Here is a 26,090-nt window from a genome sequence, read left to right as displayed (position 1 = left end):
ATTGCTCATGGTTAGTTCATGTTAGTTAATTAATTAACCTTATTGTAAAGTGTTACCAAAATAAGAAATACTGTTTTAATATTTGATTGTATAATATAATATTGAGCATAGGAAAAAACTATTTTACAGTACTGAACTGTTATACAGAAGTGTAAAAATGCAATAAATGTAAAACAATTTAATTATATTAAAATTATAATAAAATATTATTAATATTATATTATATTATATTATATTATATTATATTATATTATATTATATTATATTATATTATATTATATTATATTATATTATATTATTATATTGCTGTTGTTTGTTTTGTTACAAGTAAGAATACTATTAATACTAACACTATTAATTACATTATTACTACTAATATTATTACAATTATAATAATAATTATTATTATACTAATATTTATTTTACTTTTTTTTTCAAATGGTAAACTACTGAATTCTATTAAAATTATAATAAAAACATATTATTATTATTGCCAATAATGTTATGTTTTGTTTTATTTATTTTGATATATATATATATATATATATATAAAAAAAAATCAAAATAATATTTCTTGTTCTTGTTGTTTGCTACGTTCAAAGTAAGAATTACTATTAATAATACTATTAATACCAACACTATTATTAATTACATTATTACTATTAATATTACTATTAAACGTATTACTATTTCAATATTTCATTAATATAAATTAGTATTTTAGGGAAAAAACAATGTGTGATGTATTCAACAGTAAAACATAATATTTATGGCTGTCTATTTCTTTTTTTCAATGTTAACTACTGAATTATATTAAAATTATAAATATTTTATTTATTATTATTGTTGTTGCTAATGCTGTTGTTCTTTGTTTTGTTCAACATAAATTTTAAATGTATAATATAATAATAAGCATAAGAAAAACAATTGATTTTACAGTACTGAGCTATTTTACAGAACAGTAAAATTGCAATATTAATATTTATTTAAATTCATTATGTTAATTTCTTTTTTCAAAAGTGAATCTATCAAATTATATATAAATAACAATAAAGTTTACTGCAAACCTGCTAGTATGTAAAAGAGCATTTTTTTTTTAATTAAATCTCAATCTTCGCAGTAAGTCATATCGCCATTTCAGTTTTATTTCAATTAATCGCACCGCCCTAGTTTGGCTTTGCAATCACTGTAATTATATTTATATGGAAGCAAAGAGAAGTACACTAAATTAGTGCACTTGATCCTGAGTGATTCGAGTGACTCGAGCATAATCATACACACACAAACCAGCATATAAAGATGGCCTCTCTCACACAGACACACACTCAAACACACGTATTAATCCCAGCACCGCTGCACACCAGAGTCAGCTCCAGAAAATGATCCAAGCTAAGCAGCAAGTGAAGTTAGAATGAAATTGCTCTTGCTACCCAAATGACTCTTTAAACATTAACAAGAGTGTGCTGTTGGGCTTTGTTGCATAACCTCGCTCTGAGTGCCAGAACCAGCCAATTACAGCCAGAGATTAAACTAATGGATCTACGCCACAATATGAGGAAGTGTAGCGCTCACAGTACCGTGGGGAAAATCACGTCTCTCTCCCAAAACAAATAATATCAGTATGAGCCTGAAGCATCGCTGCGTGGAATCATGTACTGGCATAAAATCAGGATTCATAAATACAGAATTTTCAGGTATGATTAAATGGATGAAATACTGTATCACTCTATTACATTTTCAACAGAGGTTATAAAAATCCTAATCCCTGAAGATGCATTGCTTAATTTTTTGGTTTCAGAGACTTTTAAAGGGGTCATCGGATGCAAAACTCACTTTTACATGTTGTTTGAACATTAATGTGTGTTGGCAGTTTGTGTACACAACCATCCTACCACCCAGTGGTATTTTTTTAATCTTTCAAAGTAATATCCCCTTTTTAAAATCAGGTCATTCTCGGCTTCTTGTCGGTGTGATGACACACCAACAGAGCCCACTCCCACGATAGTTGATTGACATGAGCGCCTTACCTTAGACCCGCCCTCATCGAGCTGAAACAGTCTCCGATCGTCATTGTGTGCACAAGAATGTCTCAGATTGAGCAATTGAGGTGTTCTGTTGTTGGATGTAATAATGAACATAGCAGTAGTCATTTACTCCTGACATCTGAGCTGCTGAAGATGCAGAGGGTAACGTTACTTTCGTTTTTAAAAAGGAAAGTGCCGATCCCGATCTACAAATGCGTCTATGTTCGTGCATATCGCTCCTGATGCAGCTTTACCCACAGCGAAAGTGAGTATAAGGGTTTTTTTATGCATCTTTGCAAACAGCCTCTTAATAATGTGCTTGCTGGCAAGTTTCGCCGCTAAAAGTGACTAAAGTAAACATTATGGCTCATAATCCCACATCAGAGAGGCGGGGCGAGCAGAGCTCTTTTGCATTTAAAGGGACCATGCAATAAAATTAGTTGATTTTTTGCAGAGCTGATTTTGACAAGGTAAAAGGGTGTTTTTTTACACTACTATTGAGAATATTTAACCAAAGTATATTATAGACTTTTCATTAAGACCCTAAAGAATCCTATGAACTTGTGGAAAATGGGCATCCGATGACCCCTTTAAGCAATCATTCTAATAATCAACAAAAACTGGTCACAGTCCAAGCAGGTTTCTGCTGTTTATACTAATGATTTTATGTAATCAAGTGGCCTGTCGGCAGATAATCAAGAACTACAGACTGTTAATTTGAGAACTCATGCCATTTTTGATCATGTCATTTCATCAAATGCATAAGTCACAACTAGATCTGATGAAGCAGCTCCATCTAGTGATCCAATGCAAATGCATGCAATTATAAAATGAACAGCCATGTTCCTGCAAATGACCAAATGATACCTGGGACATTGCTGGGAACAATAACTGACCAACTTCTCCATACTAGACTCAGCCAATGATCATTTGAATAACCATAAGTCAAGATGGGTTACCTGCAACAACTGACAACACTAAGTCAACACTAAGTTCTTTCCAAAGAAACTCCAAGAAAATCCAACTATGGATAAAAAAAAGTCTGCCAAATTAATAAGGTGTAAGTAGCCTTTTCCGCTCATCAAGGCTGCATTTATTTGATTAAAAATACAGAAAAAAAAGAGTATTATTGTGATTTAAAATAGTGGTTTACTATTTTAATATACTTTAAAATTTAATTTATTCCTGTGATGCAAAGCTGAATTTTTAGCATCATTACTCCAGTTTTCAGTGTCACATATGCTGATTTATTATCAATGTTGGAAACAGTTGTGCAGTTTAATATTTTTTGGAATCTGTGATACTTTTTTTCAAGATTCTTTGATGAATAAAAGGTTAAAAAGAACAGCATTTATATAAAATAGAAATGGTTTGTAACAATATACACTACTGTTCAAGGTTTGGGGTCAATAAATGTTTTCTTTATTTGAAAGAATTGAATACTTTAATTCAGCAAGGATGTGTTAAATTGATAAAACGTGATGACTTATATTGTTACAAAAGATTTCTATTTTGAATAAATGCAGTTCTGTATCACTTTCTATTTGTCAAAAATATTAATTAATAATATTAAGCAGCACAACTGTTTCCAACATTGATAACAAAACAGCATAGAATGATTTCTGAAGGATCATGTGACACTGAAGACTGGAGTAAGGATGCTGAAAATTCAACTTTGCATAAAAGAAATAAATTACTTTTTTAAATATATTCAAATAGATAAGTTATTTTAAATTGTACAAATATTTCACAGTAATTCTGTTCTTTATCAAATACATGCAGCCTTGGCATAAGAGACTACTTTCAAAAATATACAAAAAACGGTAGTGTAAAATGTAACCAGAGTTTGCCATCATTGCCCATATAAAACCAGTTAAAACCATTAAGATGGTTAAAACTGGTCCAAGAAGGGTCTTTTTTTTAATCAGGAAGGAATCTACAGTGGTTTTTGTGAGGCTTTTTTAATTTTTCAGCAACAAATTAGTAACCGATAGTTAACTGCCTGCTCAATTATATTTAAATAACAAATTTATGCATAATGAATTAACTAAATTACTTTATGTCGGTGGCCGCCTGAAAAAAAAAAGCATCATGTATACACTACCAGTCAAAAGTTTTTGAACAGTAAGATTTTAATGTTTTTTAAAGAAGTCTCTTCTACTCACCAAACCTACATTTATTTGATCCAAAGTACAGCAAAAGCAGTACAATTTTGAAATATTTGTACCATTTAAAATAACAGTTTTCTATTTGAACACATTTTAAAATGTAACTTATTCCTGTGATTTCAAAGCCCTGAACTGCTATATATACCAAAGTATTCAAAAGTCAAATGTGAGGACGTCCATCCGACAGCTAAAGCTTGGCCAACATTGGGTCATGCAACAGGACAATGATCCCAAGCACACCAGCAAATCTACAACAGAACAGCTGAAAAAGAAAAAAAATCAAGGTGTTGCAATAGCCTATTCAAAGTCAAGAATTCATCCTGACTCATGCTGCGGTGAGAGCTGTGAGTAAACAAAATGCCCACAAACCTCAAAAAACTGGAGCAACATTGTAAAAAAAAGTGGGCCAAAATTCCTCCAGAACAATGCGAGAGACAGATAAAGTCATACAGAAAATTATTACTTTAATTTATTGCTGCTAGAAGTGGATCTACAGGCAAATGAATCATAGGGTGTCCTAACTTTGTCACACATGACTTTTCCATCTTCCCTGAATTTTTGATAAATAAGGTTTTATTTTCAAAATTTTAAGGCCTGCCAAAAATCAGGTAATTTTTTATTATGTCCTCATACAGAAAGGCATGGAATTCAATAGGGTGTCCTAACTTTTTCACATGACTGTATATATTATACTGACTCCAAGCTTTTGAATGGTATAGTGTATAATGTTACAAAGTGCTGATAAAAATGCTGATCTTTGGATCTATTCATCGAAGAATCCTGAAAAAATTTACTCAATTGTTTTAAATATTGATAATAAAAAAAGTTTCTTGAACAGCAAATCAGCATATTAGAATGAATTCTAAAGGATAATGTGATGCTGAAGACTGGAGTAACGAGGCTGAAAATTCAGCTTTGAAATCACAGAAATAAATTATATTTTAAAACACATTCAAATAGAAAGCCGTTCTTTTAAATAATAAAACAATTTCACAATTTTACTGTTTTTCCTATACTTTGGATCAAATAAATGCAGGCTTGGTGAGCAGAAGAGACTTCTTTAAAAACATTAAAAATCTTACCATTCAAAAACTTTTGACTGGTAGTGTATGCCTTTGCCTAAATCCTCATATACTCAAGCCTAAAGAAAGCACATTCACTTGGGTCATGAATATCTGTTCAGAATCCAGTCATGTGGCATCACTTCATAGTTTGGTTTTCATCTCAGTGCTGCTGAAAAGACCTGTGTGGAAAAGCTTACCAGAGTCTCTGAGGACATCAGCGACACAAAGCCATCGATTCCTCCAGAAGTCATGGGTTCTCACACCTGTGGGACCAGGATTGCTAGATTCTAGTATGGTCCTTTCTCTCTTCGGATGGTCACATCTTTGACCTGTTAATTACAAATCCCAAACATTCTCAACATTCATTTACAGATAATCACACCCTGCGTAATATTATCATAATTATTCATTCTTCTCTACAGTTCTCCGTTTAATTTATTACTGTAATTATTTCTAATTACTTCCATTTATCTGCATTAAGATTACTATTTTTTTATTTAAAATAACTGTTTTCTCTTTGAATATATTTTAAAATGCAGTTTAACCCTGTGATGCAAAGCTGAATTTGCAGCATCATTACTCCAGTCTTCAGTGTCACATGATTCTTCAGAAATCATTTTAATATACAGTGCCTTGCAAAAGTATTCATTAATTTTTTTCACATTTTGTTTTGTTGCAGCATTATGTTAAACTGCTTTAAATTAGTTTTTCCCCACATCAATTTACACTCCATACACCATAATAATGACAAAGCAAAAAACGAAGCAAATTTTACAAATTTATTAAAAATAAAACACTGAAATAAGTACATTGCATAAGTATTCATACCCTTAACTCAGTACATAGTTGAAGCACCTTTACAGCCTCAAGTCTTTTTGGGTATGATGTGACAAGCTTTGCACATCTGCATTTGGCAATTACCTGCCATTCTTTGCCTCACCTTTTCACCTCTCAAGCTCTGTCAGCTTGGATGGGGGCTGGCAGACATTTATAGAGTCCTAGTTGTTCCAATCGTCTTCCATTGTGGATAATGGAGGCTGCATGCTTCTGTGAACCTCCAATGCAGCAGATTTTTTTTTTTAACTCTTCCCTAGATCATTGCCTTAACGCAAGTCTGTCACTGAGCTCTACAGGCAGTTATCTTGACCTCAGGACTTGGTTTTTGCTCTGATATGCATTTTCAGCTGTTAGACCTTTTCTGAGAGGTGTGTGCCTTTCTAAATCATACTCATTCAAATGAATTTGCCACAGTTTAACTCCACTCGAAATGTAGTAACATCTAGAAGCAATATGAATGCTCCTGAGCTAAATTTGGAGTGTCCCAGAAAACAACGGGATCTTTTCAGTTTTTTTATTTCTAATAAATTTGCAAAGTTGTTACAAACCTGTTTTGTGCTTTGTCATTATGGTGTATGAGATGTAGACTGATGTGGAAAAAAATAAATAATTTAAAGCAGTTTAACATAATGCTGCAACAAAACGTGAAAAAAAATGAAGGGGTATGAATACTTTTGCAAGGCACTGTAACCACTCCCCCCCCTCTTCCATTGGTCAGACAAACAGTCCCGCCTTCAAATTCACACCTTTGGTTGAACTAATAATAATACTCAAACAGAGCAATGCTTCAATAGCAGCACAGTGAATTTCTCATAGGCTTACTCTTAGTTCTCTTTGCAAGTTAAGTTTGGATGACTTTACCCCTTTAACTTCTACATAAGCCACATTTTTCATGTAAAAGTGCACCATCATCCAGCCAATACAGATTTCCCACAGAATTTTGATTAGTATCCATAAACCTTGTACGAGTGAACTCACCAATACTCGATGATCGAGGCCGAATGCTTTCCTCAATCTCCCTTCTCTATTTTTAATCTGTGGGTGATAAAGTCTGTCTCTTCTATTCCTCAGAGAAGCAGTGAGTGTCAAAGAGAGAGAGAGAGACAGAGAGAGTGTTTAGGGCTTATCACACTTTTCCTTCAAAATATAAGTGCTTTCTCTGGTGTTGTGTTGGAGAGAAGCATTTCCTGATGTTCTCCGAGAGCGAGATTGGGTTTGGTGATGTAAATCCATCCGTTACAATGCCATGCGGGGATTGTCGACAGGAAGTTCATATTTCTACAGACCACCACACCCTCTCGTGTTAGTGAAGGAGGCGAGCGACGGAGAGAATGTGTGTATGTGTGAGCCTCAAAGGACAGATCTAGACAGATTGGTTTTTTCCCTTGGACACACACCCCCAACTGAGAAACATGAGTCAAGCTAGACTAAACTGTGATAACAACATAGAAAACTCCTTAATGTCACACACACACATACCCAAGCATCCCCCAATGAAACATAATTAATACTGCGACGCACATACATGACTAGATTTTGACATTCTCTGGAGAAAACTCACTGCCATGGCGTTAAAGTGTTGTAAACCGTAAACAGGGCAGCTGCTAAGGTATTCTAGGTTGTTTTTTGGTGGTTGCTTACTGGCCCAAGTCAAAAAAGTCAACAGCCAAGTCTCTATGGCTTTTTTTTTTTTTTTTTTTTTGCTTGTTACATGTTGTCTGATTTTTTTTCTGTTCAGATTGCACTTACTTTTGCTAGCACACCTGCACTAGTTATCATAGTAACAATGCAAATTAGCTTTGATTTATTGTGCATGACAATTTTCACTGTTTTTTTTTTTTTAGTATCCAATCTAAACATTTATCACAGCATTTAAAACAGAAAAAGACAACAAAATCTTCTTTTTTAGTAATTTTCATCCCATTTTAAAATGTAGTAACATAATACATGCTAGGGATGCACCGATCCGTATCGGCCGATCACTTGAGCGTTTTGTCAGTAAAGCCGGTTCTGTAATCAGCGGTAAATGCCATCAGGTGCGTGATTTCACGTTGAGCCGTATATACTACACACAGCCGTTGTTCACTGACTAGCTGCGCACTTTCACACTGATAATGAACATTGATTTGCGCAGCTCGTCGGTAAACAACGGCTGTGTGTAGTATATACGGCTCAACGTGAAATCACGCACCTGATGGCATTTACCGCTGATTACAGAACTGGCTTTACTGACAAAACGCGCAAGCATGATTGGCCGATTCGTATCGGTGCATCCCTAATACATGCATATTTATGCATATAATACAAAAAGCAATTAACAATAATATTTTGTCATTGATTGGTGTATTACACACTACCAGTCAAAAGTTTTTGAACAGTAAGACTTTCCTCTTTTTAAGCATTCTCTTCTGCTAAAATACAGCAAAAGCAGTAATATTGTGAAATATTTTTACTTTCTTTTTTAAAAAAAATTGCTTTCTCTTCTATTTGAATATATTTTAAAACGTAATTTATTCCTGTGGTCAAAGCTACATTTTTAGCATCATTACTTCAGTCTTCAGTGTCACACAATCTTTCAGAAATTATTCTAATGTGCTGATTTGCTGTTCAAGAAACATTTGTATTATTATGATCAATATTTAAAACAGGTGAGTACATTTTTTTCAGGATTATTTGATGAATAGAAAGATCCAAAGGTCAGCATTTGTCTGAATAAAAAGCTTTTGTAACATTATACACTGTATTATTCAAAAGCTTGGAGTCAGTATAATTTTTTTATTTATTTTTAATTTTTTTTTTGGGAAGGAAATTATAAAAATTAATACTTTTATTTAGCAAGGATGCTTTAAATTGATAAAAAAAAGTGAACTTTCTATTCATCAAAGAAACCTGAAAAAAATCAAGCTGTTTTCAACATTAATGTTTTTAAGCAACAAATCAGAATATTAGAATGACTTTTAAAAGATCATGTGACTGGAGTAATGATGCTAAAAATTCAGCTTTGAAATCAAAGGAATAAATTACAATTTAAAATATATTGAAATAGAAAGCATTAATTTCAAATAGTAAAAATATTTCAAAATTTTACTGTTTTTGCTGTACTTTGGATCCAATAAATTTAGGCTTGGTGAGCAAAAAAGACTTCTTTAAAAGTCTTACTGTTCAAAAACTTTTGACTGGTGTATATATATATATAACAATTAAAACAAATAGTCAAAACCTTTTATATACAACCATCAATAAGTCTATCCCAAGCCTCTATAATAATAATATTTTTGTTATTGATTGGTATATTATTATTTTTCATTTTTTAACCCTAATCTTAATTATTAACATATCAAATACTTATTTGCAGGTCATAAAATTTAAATAATTGCACAAGAAATGGCAATGGAAAAAAACAATGAAATTCAATACAATTTTGATCATTTGGAATCATGCTTGTGAAGATCAGATTTCTTGTGGGTTTTTCCCCTCTTATTAAGACTACAATAGTATCTAGTAAGTATCTAGTATCTAGGTCTTTTCATATTCTAGTCTCTATATCTCAGGTCTCTCCCTCATTACATCTACCAGGGTTTTCACCTATTTTATTGTAAACAATTAAGTCAGATTGTTTGATACAGTAATAGCACACTTGTTCACTAGCAAAAAAATTACGAATCATCAAGTCTGTAGCACATATAAAAATATTATAAGCAAACATGCCTAAAGATACTATAAATATCCATGCCCACAGACAAGGACACAAACTAAAACGCCCTGTCAAAGTGCAGACTGACTGCTCAGCACAAAGCACTTAATAGAACTGGCCCAAGTACAGAGCCTTGGGGGTTACCCGTTAAAGTACTACAATAATAACACGCACTGACCTTGAAGTCTGTCTGCTTTTTTAATAATCAGTTATGACTTTATTTCCCATGTCTGCAGGACTTGCACGCACCCGGCCGAACCCCAATATCAGACGAAGCCCAGGTGTAACTGAAACGAACTAATTGCTAATATTTAAAGACATTTATTTAAATAAGTTCCCCGTTGAAGTGCCATGTATTCCCTATGCTAGTATGGTCTGTCAAAGTCTTCATATCAGCATCTTTAAAAGGTCAGAGTTGTCGTTTCTGTCACATGGCCCTGAAGAATACTGCCTCGACTATTCTTCACCCCTATCATACCTGCTGCAGACCCTGTCCAGAGATTTCCTCTCTCGTGCTCTCGTCTCTGTGACATTTTATCACTGCCGTGTCAATGTGCCACTTCACGTCTTGCTCGTAGCGTTTCTTTTTTTCCAGGCAAAATCGCATACTGACATTTCGTCATTTCTGGGTCACCCCAAGCGTCACTCTGATATCAAAGCGAGCGCTGTTTGCTTGTTTACATAACGCAGTAACAGGCTCATATGGTGTCTAACAATAAAACCACCCCAATCATGTGTCAGCCTGATGGAGGTGAGAGAATTAGCATGTGTTTGGTACGCTGCCGGTCAGGTGTGCATTTTATTTAATGTGCATCTTTCATAGGGTGTCTCCCCTGTCAGCTTTAAATATCATGTGTTTGATGTGTCATTGGACACTACAAGACTCATTTCAAGCTGTCCTGTGTGGTTAAAATGAATCTTGACTGGCACAAAATGTGACTATAATGGCACATTTTCTACCAAATGAAACTGGACATATTGGCCCGGTTTCCCAGACAGGGCTTAGACTAAGCCAGGATTAGACCATAGTTCAATTAGGACATTTAAGTTATTTTTATAAACATGCTTAGAAAAAAACATTACTGGGGTGCATCTTGAGACAAAACAAAGGCACTGATATATTTTAAAATCAATCAGTGCAATTTTATTTCAGTTGAAACAACTCAGACTTGCATTTTAGTCTAGGACTAGGCTTAAGCCTTGTCTGCGAAACCGGGCCATTGTTGTATAAACGGTGGACATTACCAGTAGGATTTAGAGGTTATTGCATGTTCATTTTATCGTCTTGGTCTCCTGTCGCCGCCCCAGATCCTGCAGTGGTTGATTAAGAGGAGAGGCGTGGTTACAGAGAGCTACTAGAGTGTGATGAGGTGCACCTGAAGTTAATAGTACTTTGTCAACACTGTCATAAAAGGAGGTACTTAGACTTGCTAATGTCATTTTTGCTGATCGAAGATGTATCAGACAGCAATCTGATCATTTCAACCACCACCAGCATCATGATGGACTATGTTTGCACTGGAATAGTGGATCAGTTTATTTCTGTTCTACAGACATTGAAAATTGAAAATCCTCTGCATTGGAGTCAGGGTAGATATAGACTAGTTTGGAGTAGACGTCACAGTTACGTCACTTGCAGATGCGCATGCATTGTGGTGGCAGAAAAACTGGTAATAAGTGGAAGGAAATTATTTTTAAAGACGCAATTTGAAGGTAAACACCTTCAATGGACAGACTATAAATGAAACCTATCTATGATTACTCCACTTTTAAAGCATACATTTGATTTAAACAATAGGTCTACTTAATATTCACATATTATATTAGCCCTACACTTACAGCATTAAATACTATTTAACCCTATAACATTTTTCATTTACCTATTTTATCTCACAATTCCAACTTTTATTCCTCACCAATGCAAGTTTATATCTTGTGAGAATAGAGTCAGAATTTTGAAATATAAACTCAAATGTATCTTTTTTATTTTTGGCTTCCATAGAATGCTACTTGAAAGCTGTCATTTTCTGCCACCTGATAGGCTCCGCCCACAACATGACAAAACAGTATTTAATTTTATATTGAAATAATTATGTACAATGGCAGTTTAGTGGCATGTTAAAAAAAAATCTAAGATTACGAGATTAAAGTCATAACATTTTGAGAATAAAGTCGAAATTGCAAGAATAAAGTCAAAATATCATGAGTAAAGTCAATTTTTTAAAGAATAAATCAAAATTACGAGAATAAAGTAAAAAAAAATTGGTGAGAATAAAGTCGAAATATTACTAGAATAAAGTAAAAATTACGAGAATAAATCGAAATATGAAAATAAAGTCGAAATATTACAAGAATAAAATCGAAATATGAGAATAAAGTCAAAATATTTCGAAAATAAATTTGAAATGTTTTGAGAAAAAAGTTGAAATTATGAGAATAAAGTTGAAATATTACGAGATTAAAGTCTAAACATTACGAAAATAAAGTCTAAATATTTAGAGAACAAAGTCAAAAGGTTTCGAGAATAAAGTTGAAATTATGAGAATAAAGTTGAAATATTACGAGAATAAATTCGAAATGTTTCGAGAATAAAGTTGATATGAGAATAAAGTCGAAATATTACGAGAGTAAGGTCTAAATGCTTCGAGAATAAAGTCGAAATTTAAGAATTAAGTCAGAATTACAAGTATAAAGTCGAAATAACGACTTTATTCTCAAAACACTTCGACTTTAGTCAGTTGCGTTGCTGTCTATACAGGGTCAGAAAGCTCTCGGATTTCATCAAAGATATCTTAATTTACGCTCCGAAGATGAATGAAGATCTTACAAGTTTGGAACGACACGAGGGTGAGTAATAATGACAGAAGTTTCATATTTGTCTGAACCATCTCTTTAAACTTGCTTTCTAATTTTGATTGTTTTGATTGTTCAAAGGCTCTCTGAAACATCAACGCCAACCCCTCACAACCTGAAAAATCTCTCAGATACAGCACGTCAATTTATTTTCCCCCTCTAACCACCTTGTTTACTCCTCGTTTTCAACATTTAGGTCACATTTCCCCCCGTAAAACAATACACTTATGATATTACAGCAGGAGTGTATCCCTCTCTCTCTCTCTCTCTCACTCCATAGTGCCTTTCACGCTCTCAAGCACTTGTTCTCTCCACATGCCTCAGCCATTCCAAAGAGCAGCTAACAGCCAGACACAGCCGAAAGGAGGCACTCAATACGCCCTGAATTATTCAACAGCTTTATCTGCTGTCCCACAACAGACAGGGAGGGAGAGAGAAAGAGAGAGAGGTTAAGATTAAGATCCCTCCTCCCTCCCTCCCTCTCTCCCGCTCTCTCTCTCGTCATATTTCTTTCTCCCTCACGTAGTTTTTCAATTATTCATTGATAGTTAGTTGAGCAGAATGCATGTCTTTTGATAAATGGTGATCAATAGATTTCTGTCACAACATATACACACTGTTTATTTGTACGTTGTATATTGCTTTTCAGTTTGGCCAGTTTTCAATGCATTTGGCAATGTTGATTGATTGAGAGTGATGAAGGTGGACCAGACTCTTCAGCACTCCACTCAGTGTGACTGAAGCCCTGCAGATATTCACCTCTCTCTGTGTGTGTGTGTGTGTGTGTGTGTGTGTGTGTGTGTGTGTGTGTGTAAGACTCTGCCACACACATCCTGAATATAAAGTCCTTATTTAAAGGCAAACTCAGGCCCTTCACATACTTCAGTGTACACTGAAGTGCATACAGATAAGGCATATGCGTGCATCTTCATCTACAGTATCTGTCTCATTAAATACAGACTTCATTAGGATTTTAATGCTGTTAAGACCTGTTAAAAAAATATCTATTGGCTTTTTCACAAGCAGTACAGGTTACCTCTAGGAAGATTACTGGAATGCAACTTAAAGAGACAGTCCACCAAAAACAATATGCACTTCAAGCCTGTTATTTCTTCAGTGGAACACAAAAGGAGAATTATTAAGAAAGCTTACACTGTGCTTTTCCATATAATGACCTAAGTTATTAAAAAAGTAGTAAAGTCACCAAAAAAGTGCTGTAGACCCTACCTAATGCACTATATTCAAAGTCTTCTGAAAGCATATAATGTAAGGAACAGACAAATTGTTAATCATTTTTCAGTGAGTAATTATTATAACTATGTAGTCCTAAAGACTTTTTGCTGATTTTATCATTTACCAAGCAAAAACCTAAAGTCATCTTTCTTTCTATTGGCTTAAATAAAATAAAATAATTTTTAAAAGTTACTTTATTACTAGAATAAAGATGAAATTACGAGAATAAAGTCAAAATATCATGAAAATAAAGTAGAAATAACGAGAATAAAGTCAAAATATTACGAGAATAAAGTCAAAACATTTCAAGAATAAAGTCAAAATTTTTCAAGAATAAAGTTGAAATTATGAGAATAAAGTCGAAATATTATGAAAATAAATTCGAAATATTAGAAGAATAAAGTCGAAATATTACAAGAATAAAGTCGAAATTACAAGAATAAAGTCGAAATATTACAAGAATAAAGTCAAAATATTACGCGAATAAAGTCAAAATATTTCAAGGATAAAGTCAAAATTATGAGTAAAGTCGAAATATTTCAAGAATAAAGTCTAATTTTTCGAGAATAAAGTTCAAATTATGAGAATAAAGTCAAAATATTACGAGAGTAAATTCAACATTTTTTGAGAATAAAATCAAAATTACGAGAATAAAGTTGAAATATTACGAGTGTAAAGTCGAAATATTTCAAGAATAAAGTCGCAATGTTTCAAGAATAAAGTTAAAATTATGAGAAAAGTCTAAATATGAGAATAAAAAGTCTAAATGTTTCAAGAATAAAGTCGAAATAACAAGAATAAAGTAAAAAATATTATAAGAATAAAGTCGGAATGAGAAGTATAAATTTGAAATAACACTTCAACTTTATTCTCAAAATATGTCCACTTTAATCTCGTAATTTAGATTTTATTCTCATAATTTTGACTTTTTTGTTGAATATTGCCTTTCAGTTTGGCCAGTTTATCCCTTTCATTAAATACAGACTTCATTAGTCCTTTAATGCTGGTAAGACCCGTTCAAAAAAGCCATTTAATCTACTGGCTGTTTCACTTGCAGTACAGGTTACCTCTAGGAAGATTACTGGAATGCAACTTAAAGTGACAGTCTACCAAAATTCACAATAATGTCTTTTATGCACCTTATGTCATTTCAAACCTGTTATTTCCTCAGTGGAACACAAAAGGAGAATTATTAGGAAAGCTTACACTGTGCTTTTCCATATAATGACCCAAGTTATTAAAAAAAAGTAGTAAAGTCCCCAAAAAAGTACTGTAAACCCTAACTAATGCACTATATTCAAAGTCTTCTGAAAGCAGATAATGTGAGAAAAAGACAAAATAAAATAAAATAAAAGTTACTTTATTAGATATAAAATAATAGTGCTGGGCAATGATTAATTGCAATTAATCGCATCTAAAATAAAGTAAGTAAGTAAAATTTATTTATATAGCACTTTTCACAGATAAACATCACAAAGTGCTTCACAGTAAAATGGTTAATAAAGGTTTTGTTTATATAATATGTGTGTGTGTGTACTGGGTATATTAATTATGTACATATAAAGACACGCATATATACATGCATGTGTGTTTATTTAAATATACACAATACACACACATATATTATGTACACAAAAACTTTTATTTTGGATGCGATTAGCCACGATTAACCTTTGCCTAGCACTTAAAAATAAGCATATGATATAGATTATACATGCCATATTATAAATATTATAAATGCCATAAATAAGCATATTATATATATTATAAATGCCAAAAGTGAATTTTTAATCATCATTCTTCAGTGCTCATTGCCTTTAAAGAAATCATGACTATTAAATAGGAATGAGGGTGTCCAGAGAAATTATTTGATGCTGGAGTTGCATTTTTCTCGAAACGAGCTCTCGCTTCCAACATCATAAAGACTGTAATTTTTGCATAATAAACATAGATCACCGTCTTAGTTTTAGTTACATAACAGATTTGTTTCAGGATTTACGTCTTTGAGTGCTTCTGCTTTAGCTCCACTAATAGACATACAATTACAGAATATGCCATCTATAACGCTGCTCAGCTCTGAGAGAATAAACGCATTTAAGTCAGACACAGAACTAGAAGAAAAATGAAGCTCAGAGAACTGAAACAAAGCATTAAAACTCAAGTAGAGATCCCTTAAGTCGCTAATGAGCATCCAGAGTCGGCGTCAGACAGCACAGCTCGCCCACAGACCGTCTGATGCACTGTACACATGATAACGCTGAGGGGGATTTAAAACAGAAAGCTTTATGCTGATTGGCTGGGTCTGAATACTACATGTTTTTTCTGTCATCAATTGTTCACCAACACGTCATTCCAAACCTTCGATAATCTTTGGAACACAATTTAAGATATTTTTGTTGAAATCAGAGTGCTTTTGACCTTACATAGACAGCAATGCAACACCACGTTCAAGGCCTAGAAAGGTAGTAAGGACATCATTAAAATAGTTCATGTGACATCGGTACTTTAAACTTAATTTTATGAAGCTATGAGAATACTTTGTGTCCACAAAGTAAAAAAAATTATGACTTTATTAAACACTTTCTTCTTTTCCATGTCAGTCTTCGATGCACATTCACAATAGTACCACACATGCAGGGTCAGAAAGCTCTCGAATTTCAAAAATATCAATTAGTGTTCAGAAGATGGATTAAGGTCTTACAGGTTTGAAACGGCATGAGAGTGAATAATTTATGACATATGATTCACATGATTCATGAATTTTTATTTTTGGTTGAACTATCCCTTTAACATAGGACATGCTCAAAAACAGCTAAATAGAGCACAAAAAAGCTTTTAAAATACATGTTAATGCTGTTTTTGAGGGTTGTTTTTTAAAACATAATTGTAATGCATTTTAAAAGCTAATATCAGAATTATTTAACAAATAAAATATATAATAAATGTTTATATACATACACACAGTTGAAGTCAAAAGTTTACATACACCTTGCAGAATCTTCAAAAATTTTATTATTTTACCAAAATACAAGGGATCATACCAAATGCATGGTATTTTTTATTTAGTACTGACCTGAAAAGACATTTACATATGGTCCACAAGAGAAATTAATAGTTGAATTTATAAAAATGACCCCGTTTAAAAAGTTTACATACACTTTATTGTTAATACTGTGTTGTTACCTGAATGAACCACAGCTGTGTATGTGTTTGTGTGTGTGAGTCCCTGGTTTGTCCTGAACAGTTAAACTGCCCAAGTTCTTCAGAAAAATCCTTCAGGTCCCACAAATTATTTGGTTTTTCAGCATTTTTGTGTATTTGAACTAGGGATGTGTCCCGCGAGATCTGACTGGTCTCGCGAGAATGTGACAATATCATGGCAAAATATTTTGCAATGACTACTCCTTAAAATATCACGATCTCTATTCAAACACCCATGCGATCTTATTCATGAATGATAAAGATTCAGCTGTGTCTATTACAACAGTTTCACGCGCTCCACTGACGCTTACAATGTGTAAGTTATTGAAGACATTCAAATCTGCATTCTTACTGCTGCTGTTTCAGAAAGCAACGCTAACAGTCTTTTTAACCACATAATCATTAATATTTCTTTGTTACAGACATTTAAATAACATAAGTACTGGGATAAAAGCTTATAGTTTGGGTATAAACACTTATTGTCTACAGCAGCGATCAAAACGAAAGTATCTTCTAACACGTCTGTAGAGTTATCCTTTTTGTTGAATAAAATACAATTTTCCCCTATATATTTCATCACTGAGGATTTCTTTAAAGTGCCCCTATTATGCCTTTTCAATTATGATATTTCATGTAGTGTGTCATGTAGCTGTATGTGAACAAACTATCTGCAAAGTTGTGACGCCGACAGTGCACGATAAATGAAGTTTTTGTCTATCAAAAAAAAAAGAGTTCGCTCACATTCGCCTAAACGAGTCGTCAGCAATTCAAATCTTTTTCTGTTACGGCCACACGTCACGAACTACACATTTGCGTAATGTCCGCCCACGTTCTATGTCGCGAACAACTTGCCCGCCCACAAACAGTACAATTTTCACGTGGATTACATCATGTCAAGAAGATGCTGTATCCTGCGCTGTGAGAGTAAATTTGTTTTATATGCCCCTCCGAAAGAGTCATCTACAAAGAATGAGTGGTTAACATTCATTTTTTCAACAACACCTCAGCAGTACAATTCCAATCTTGTGTTGTGTTCGCATCATTTTACTGATGACTGCTTATCCAATCTTGGGGAGTACAACGCGGGATTCACCAAACGCTTGGTTTTAAAAAATGGATCAGTGTCCAGTTTATTTGGACCGGCTTGCTCCTCTGAACTTCTACCTGTAAGTATGATTAATAATTGATGATTGTATTTTCTAGCGATCGTTCAAAATACGTCTTTATGTACGTTATGTTGTGTAACAACCCCGCACATGTCTTGGTAACCGGCTAACTTGCGTTTCTGTAGTTCTGTTGTTCAGCTGTGAGTGCAAACTGCAATGTAGTCTAAAAATTGTGATTGATGCAGCTTGACTGTCTGTCTGCCTTATTAGTTTAAGTAATGATAATGATAAACGATGGCTTAACGCAGTGTTATGCATTATACAGTGTTGAAGTTCACAACGTAGAGGTGTGCCCGGTTCGCTTACAAAAGCAAATTACAAGCACTTTCCACAGTTAACATATGACACTTACCACTGAGAAACGTCCTGCTCCAGTCGTGCTTGCAAAACAGTTTCTTGTCGATGTGCCACTTCAACCGTTTCACCGTCAGACTCCGGCTCGAATTGATAGGGTAAAATCGAGGCCATCTTTTCTATGTATTGACAGGTCTCCACAGCTGTCATTCAGTTATGGCAATGGGCGTTTCGTTTTGCGCTGTAGCGGTAGACCAATCATGAAGGACTGCACCATCTGACCAATCACAGGAGTGAGGGCTCACGGAAAGGAAGGGTTTAGAGAGACTGATTCTTCGAACTGCTTCACACGATTCGTTTATGAATCATTTAGAAACGGGGTCAAATTAAATCTATTTTTGGAGAAAACTAAAGTGTTTTTTTAACTTGCATACATGTACACCTGTTTTAAGAGACTCATAAAACAATATTAGCTACCTTTAAAATGGCATAATAGGGGCACTTTAAAAAAAGTTTAAAAATCTCGTCTCGTCTCGTTCTCGTGAACCCAATCTCGTGTCTCGTCTCGTGAGATAAGTGTCTCGTCACACCCCTAATTTAAACCTTTTCCAACAATGACTGTATGGTTTTGAGATCCATTTTTTCGTATTAAGAACAACTGAGGGACTCATATGCAACTATTACAGAAGGTTTAAATGCTCACTGATGCTTCAAAAGAAAACATGATTTGTTAAGGGGGGGGGGGGGGGCTCTTGATGCATAATTTTTTCCCTCTGAGGCATCATTGAGCATTTGAACTTTCTGTAATAGTTGAATATTAGTCCCTCAGTTGTCCTCAGTGTGAAAAGAATTGCTTGGTTAAATAAAGGTTATTTAAAAAAAATAATAATGTTGTCCAAACAGTCACTTGCAAACACTACTGTGCTATTTATGTACATGATGCATGAATAGCGGCCTATTACTGTGGTATAATCAATTTGAAGTTTACCTGCTTCTAAGTGTCATATTAAAAATAAATAAATAAAAACATCCTGTGATTGGTCGTTTTACATGCAAGTCAGATTCTTAAGTGGGCACTTCTTGGCCAGACGAAAGCTGCAGAGTGCACCAGACGTTATGCTGATAGTCAAAGCCTGGCTCTGCGAGACTAATGAGCATCTGTCTGCAGGATACTCTCGAAAGCACGTTTAAATCACACACATACAATGAAAATGGCTGCTGAAGTACCAGACATGGACTCATTACAGAAAATTACCATCAGCTGATCTTTGATCTTTACAAAATCTTCACTTCCTGCATGGGTGAAATGCGAAGACGGTCTTTGCAATGGCATATTTTACTGCTTAAAGCAAATCTAAAAGGTCAGGTTTACTCTACCCGCAATTGCTTAACGAACTCGTTAGCACGGAATCCGAGATCAAACGACGACCTGGAAGGAAAGAAGTCAAGTGGCCCGAAGTTTGGCTACGTAAGATGGCGAGATGATGAGATAGCATCCTTTCCCTCAGGTGTCCAAGCTGACTCCGCACCGCGGCCAGGATTTAACGCCCCAAGAATCAATGCGGCGTGCCAAATGTATCGCTGACGATGCGGGCGTAATGTAAGGGCCTGCTCTACCTCCGCCTCAGCCAGCAGGAACACAGCCAGACTCAGTTAAAGTCATCTAACATGGCCGCCGGTCACTGGGGCAAAGATAATTATCTTTTTCGAGACATGATAAATAAACAACAAAGAAAAAAAAAACTGCTTGGGATGGAAGCAAACTGGTGAGAGAGAGACAATATTTCAACAAAGGGCAAAAGGGAGAGATTTTAGAGCATCTCACGGGTTGTCATTCCCTTCCCTCTCATTCGCTATCTCATTCTCTCTCCACCGGCCTTCATTACTCTAATACCACACACACTCCTGCCAAACTGAATGTAGGTCATCTCTGGATGGGCATGTGAAAGTGAATGGTAAATCAAAACAATTTATCAATGTGCAGATCCCTGTGCGCTACAGCAGAAATGAGCACGACTGCAGGGTCACATAACACAATCCTCACATTTAACGCATAAAGCAAGCATATGAAGTAGATTTCTAAATTTCTAAATTCAAAATTTACAGAAAATGTGAGAAGCGCTTGCCTGTGCAGAACTCTTTAAGGGTTCAAGCACCTAGCACTGAAACCGCATTGTAATTGTTAGAATGGCCAACGATCAGCAATCTCCTAAAATTGATCAGAACTGTGCAGAGCAAACCGTAAGTCGTAGAGACTTGAAACTTGAAGGGATGATAGTACTCACACTTTTTTTTTAATTCGTTTTATTTTAATACAGTTTTCAAATTTGCAATAAATTTTAGTTTCGTTTTTATTTTGTGAACACATTTCTATTTAGTTTTTATATAGTTTAGTTCAGGGCCGGATTTAGCCAGCCCCAGTAGGGGGTGCATGTAGAATATTGGGGGGGCAAGTGTGGGTGAGCTTCTCTAATTATCTATGCAAAGAAAACTATACTAACTATGCTGTCATCATATCAGTCCACCTATCCATATCTCTATCTTCTCCTTTGATCCATTTGATTTGTCTTATAGGTTTTATGTTTGATGCCCTACCCTCTGCATTTACCCGGGCTTAGGACCGGCACAAATAGGACACTGGCTTGTGCCCTTTTGAGGCTGCATTTATGTTTTTTTTTTTTGTTGTTTTTTTTTTTAATTTTTACTTTTTTAAATGTCTCTATCTATCTATCTATCTATCTATCTATCTATCTATCTATCTATCTATCTATCTATCTATCTATTCATTTTTTTGTCTTTTTATTTTATTCATATATTTTTTTATTTCTTTTTTTGTGTATTTTTTTTACAAAATTTTTTTTTTTAAAGCATCAGTCGTCTGCTTTTCTGTGCAAAAAGACTAACAAATGCATGCATATCTAGGCCTGTGGTTATGCCCTTCTCCTGAGCCAGAATAACTACATTTCTTTTTCTTTCATGTAGCAATAGTGCGGCGGAAGGGAGTAAGAACACGAGACAAAGTGGAGAAAGAGCTTTAGCATGATGCAGATGATATTCCAATCACAAGGGAGGTCACATACATGCGATGGAGCTGAGGAAATGCATTCTTATACCCGTGTAGATATTTGCAAACGGTAGAGAGGTCTTCAAACTCTACATTGCCATCATCATCAGTCTTTTTAAATTCTTTTCCAGTCTTTTTGCATTTCAGTTTTCACAGACACTAGTCCATATCGCGATTTGAATTAAGTGACAGACCAACTTTTGATTTATTAATCCAAAAATCGACGAATTCTGTGGTATTCCGCGCTATAGTAAAGTCGGTTTTTATGAATGGAGTGCGCGATCCCGTCCGTGTTTTCGCAGAGGAGACATTGTAAACGCGCGATCATGTAGAGACAGAAATGACATACCTTCGTGTAAATAGGATAAATAACATAAGGCAATTTAGTTTGTTTGTTTTATGAAATTCGGAATTTTGCATGCCTTTACGTTTGGGGGGGCAGTCACAGCATTTAGGGGGGCATTGCCCCACCTTGCCCATGCCTATGTCCGGGCCTGGTTTAGTTTCAGTTTCAGTATTAGTTTTTTAGAGATCAAATAGAGATCACGATTTCCCAGCAATTCTAAACTAAGCAAAATAATGAGACAACATCAATTGCTGCAGTCTATTTAAAAGTGTTTAATTCATTTAAATGAATTATTAAACATTTTAATACATAATATATGCATTTAAAATATATTTAATACACCAATGTTTAATATTAAATTTATGAAAAAGTGGTTTGAATGAACAAATCACTCACTCATAAAAACATTACTGGATGAATCAGCATTTTGGAATGAATCTCTCTATTCAGTGACAAATACAAATTTTTTAACAGTTAGTTGTTTCCACCTAGTGGTGAAACAATGCATCGACACAAACGTTATTTGAGAGCGCCAATTATTTTCAAAAAATTAGGTGCTTTGACCTTTGACCTCAGTATTGCTGTGATAATATGAATGACTGGGTATTTGAAAAGACTGATTGTGTGAAGCTGTTTCTTACCTAAACATGGTGACTGCTCTCTGTGTCAGCGGCAGTGCAAATACAGGTTTGAATGTTCCGGCAAGACTTTTTCATTTAGAAATGAGATCGCGTGGGTGTTTGAATCTCATTCTTTTAACGATTAATCAGCTCTAGTATATTGGTTTAATTGCTTGTGTTACATAGAAAAATAAATAATTTTGCATAAAAGTGATGCAGTAGCCTAGAATTGATGCGGGTGCTGTTCAGGTCTCAGTCTTTATTATTTTTCTATTTTTCTGGGGTGAAAATGCAATGATTACGAAAATGATTATTTTTGATAATTATTATTTTATTTCAGTTCGTTTTTCAAAAAAGTTGTTAGTTTCTTTTCGTTTAAGTTTTTAATTTATTTCGATATCAATCGTTTTTGTCTTAGTTTTAGTTTTTGTTTACGAAAAATAACCTTCACTCACACCACCAAGGCTTGCCCCAATTGGCCTGACGGGGGTGCTACAGCAAACAAAAGTACAAAATTGCTCATAACTCATAAACCGTCAGTCACAAGCTCGAGTGTCTGTTGTTGTCTTATGTTCCTTGGCTCACATCGGAAAAAAACACCTGCCATTTCGATCGTGAGCATACTTTTGTAAACTAATACTAGGTTTTTCGCCCAGTCGAAACCAAATCAGTGCAGAACGATTCTCTAGATAGTGAATATCAATAATATTTAAAAAATAGTTGAACTTTCAACTAACCATTGCAAAGGAACACCAAAACATGAAAGGGGCAGGGCCACTTTTACTAAAATTCCTATAACTCCTGAACAGAATGAGATATCTTCACCAAGCTCAGAGTACTTATGTAAGAGCTGAATCTGAGTTCACAGGACAAAAATCATGGAGCTTGGCCACTTGGTGGTGCTATAAGAGGGGAAAACATAAAATGGCTATACTTATGCAACCATTTGCCCTATCAACATGAAAACGGTCTTGGTCCAAAGTGCCACAAGTGTCTATAGACGGTTTCAACGGCAACAACATAAACAAACGTTACTGCGCATGCACGCTTTTGTGACCCAAACTTAACTTCCGGTAGACATCCAAATAGAATCAATAACAACAGCTAAATCCTTCTAGAGTAGATTATTTTTTTAATAACAAGCGAAACATGTTGGCTGCGTAAATTATACTGATTTATTAAAAATGCTCATCCTCTGCCAGCAGGAGAAGCTTTAAGCACGAGAAACGAGGTTTCCCCGGTAATGGCTATAGACAAAGCAGCTCTTAATTTAAAAACGCTGCCTTATGCAGGATGAAATGAAAATGACATTTTCTAAAGACAGTCTTTCTTCAGAAATACAGTGATATGAAAACACCCACGCCTCGGTTTGATTTTTAAACGTGCATTACGTTTATTCAACGAAGTCTATTGGAAAATCAGTCGGTTTTTATATCGTGGCAGGTCGCCACAAATAAATAAATGTTTGGGAAACACATACCACAGCTCAATAACCTGAGACCAACTTCATTACTCATTATTAGCTGCGTTTGTAGCCCGCGACACGAACCAGACAGATAAACAAACACAGACCGGAAGTTAACTAGGTGAAACCGTCTATAAGGACATTTGCATATCTCAAAAAAACATGGCTGCCATTGGCCGATGAATTTTGAGACCTATAAGACAAGGTTTACGAAGGCCAATTGGAACAAACCTTGGTGGACCTGTTTGACTCACGGCTCCAAATGTCTGTGAGAAATTTGAAAGAAATCAGCCACTGGAGGACAATATCGCATTTTTCAAGGCTGTAAATGATTGTACATTTCATGGTTTTTCGCATACACATGCAATATTCATATCATACAGTAGAACTCGTCATTCTAGAAAGCTTTGCCTCTAGAACTGCTGTCAATCAAATCGTTTGTTAACTGACTGAAACGATGTAAAAAAAAAAAAAAAACTACTTTTGCAAACTAATACTAGGTTTTTCGCTTAATCTGGGAAAAAAAACACTGCAGTACAATTCTCTCTGGGTCAATAATTATCAGAAAAATGTTGAAATGTACCCTTTGGGAGGCTATAATGGGGTCGTTTAGAAAAAGAGCCTGACCAGATTTACCCAAAATCCTGTAAAGCCAAAAGGAAAACTCAAAACTTCACAAAACCTGCACATGCAACAAGTAATTCTAAACAAGCATGCAAAGCTTTAGGGAGATTAGACCACAGCTGGCGCTATAACAGTCATAAACGTTTTTAAAAAAAACTTTTCTATGGTATATCACCTGTATTTGCCGAAAATGCTTTTTCAAGTCATCGAGGTGGTAACAGGCTTGCTTAATAATGTCTTTTTCATATGTAATTAAATAACTTATTTTAAATAAATGCAGTTTTATCCATCAAAGAAGAGCAGACTCTGCAAATAAAAAAAAATACTTTCTTTAAGCTAATCAGCATATTAGAATGATTTCTGAAGGATCATTAAAGTCTGGAATAATGATCCTGAAAATTCAGCTTTGCATTACAGAAATAAATTTCATCTTTCTATATATGTAATATTCAAAGGCCCTTACCCAAAAAAATATTTTAATATATTTAATAAATTAATAATGATTCATTTTGTGATCCCAGTTAAGAACTTCATGTTTTTCAATAAAATCTATAGGTTTTAAGATAAATAAAAAGATTTTATGTGTTGATTTGTCATTTTAATTTCAGATTAGAGATTAATATATTATTAACATTTATTAATTTCAGTACTTTTAAATCGTCCCGCAGCCCCCTTGGAAATTTGCTGAGAGCCCCAAAGTGGGCCCGGCTCCATGGTTGAGAACCACTGATCTACTGTTCACCAAAGAGTGAAGGTTCATGCATAATAAATCTTACTATGCATGAAATGCTTTGAACAGAGACCATTATGTTAATTAATTCTACAAGTCTGCACACTTTTGGCATTTCCTAATTCAACCGTATTGATTTTGTAATATTTCTTACTCCTGCACTGAAATCTTCTTCAGGTAAGGCCGCCTCACCACCCATCTCTCACTTTGTGAACGGTGAAGGCAGTGCAATTCAAATGCAGAGCGTGTTAGATTTCCCTCTCTCCCTGAAAATCGGCACTGACATTCACCTCCTCCAGCTAGTGAAGCAATCTATTTTATCCCCCATTCATTTAATTGACTGATTGTCACGTTGTATCACAAGCAAAGCAAGCACAGGGTGATGTAAAGGACAGTGGCCGGACACTGCACCCCTACTCTCACTGCCTCTAATGAGATATTAATGATCGAAGCCATCAATTGCTGCAGCTCCAGAGTGCTGGGAGACTACAGTGAGCTCCAGCGCTTATGAAACAGTGACCCACAGTGGTAGAGGACGAAACTGCAAGTAGATGGACATTTCAAGTGAGATTGGACCTGTGCAGAAAAGTTTTTGCTCTCAAAATATAGTTTGAGTACTTTTTGACAATGAAATGCTGTTAAAACATGGACAGAAAACTGAATTTAGCCCAGCACCACGCTTAGATTCACCTGCCATTGATTGGTCG

Source organism: Garra rufa, chromosome 11, assembly GCF_049309525.1.
Source record: "Garra rufa chromosome 11, GarRuf1.0, whole genome shotgun sequence".
NCBI classification, from domain to species: domain Eukaryota; kingdom Metazoa; phylum Chordata; class Actinopteri; order Cypriniformes; family Cyprinidae; genus Garra; species Garra rufa.
The sequence above is the reverse complement of the archived record's forward strand: the minus strand, read 5'-3'. Positions refer to the sequence as shown.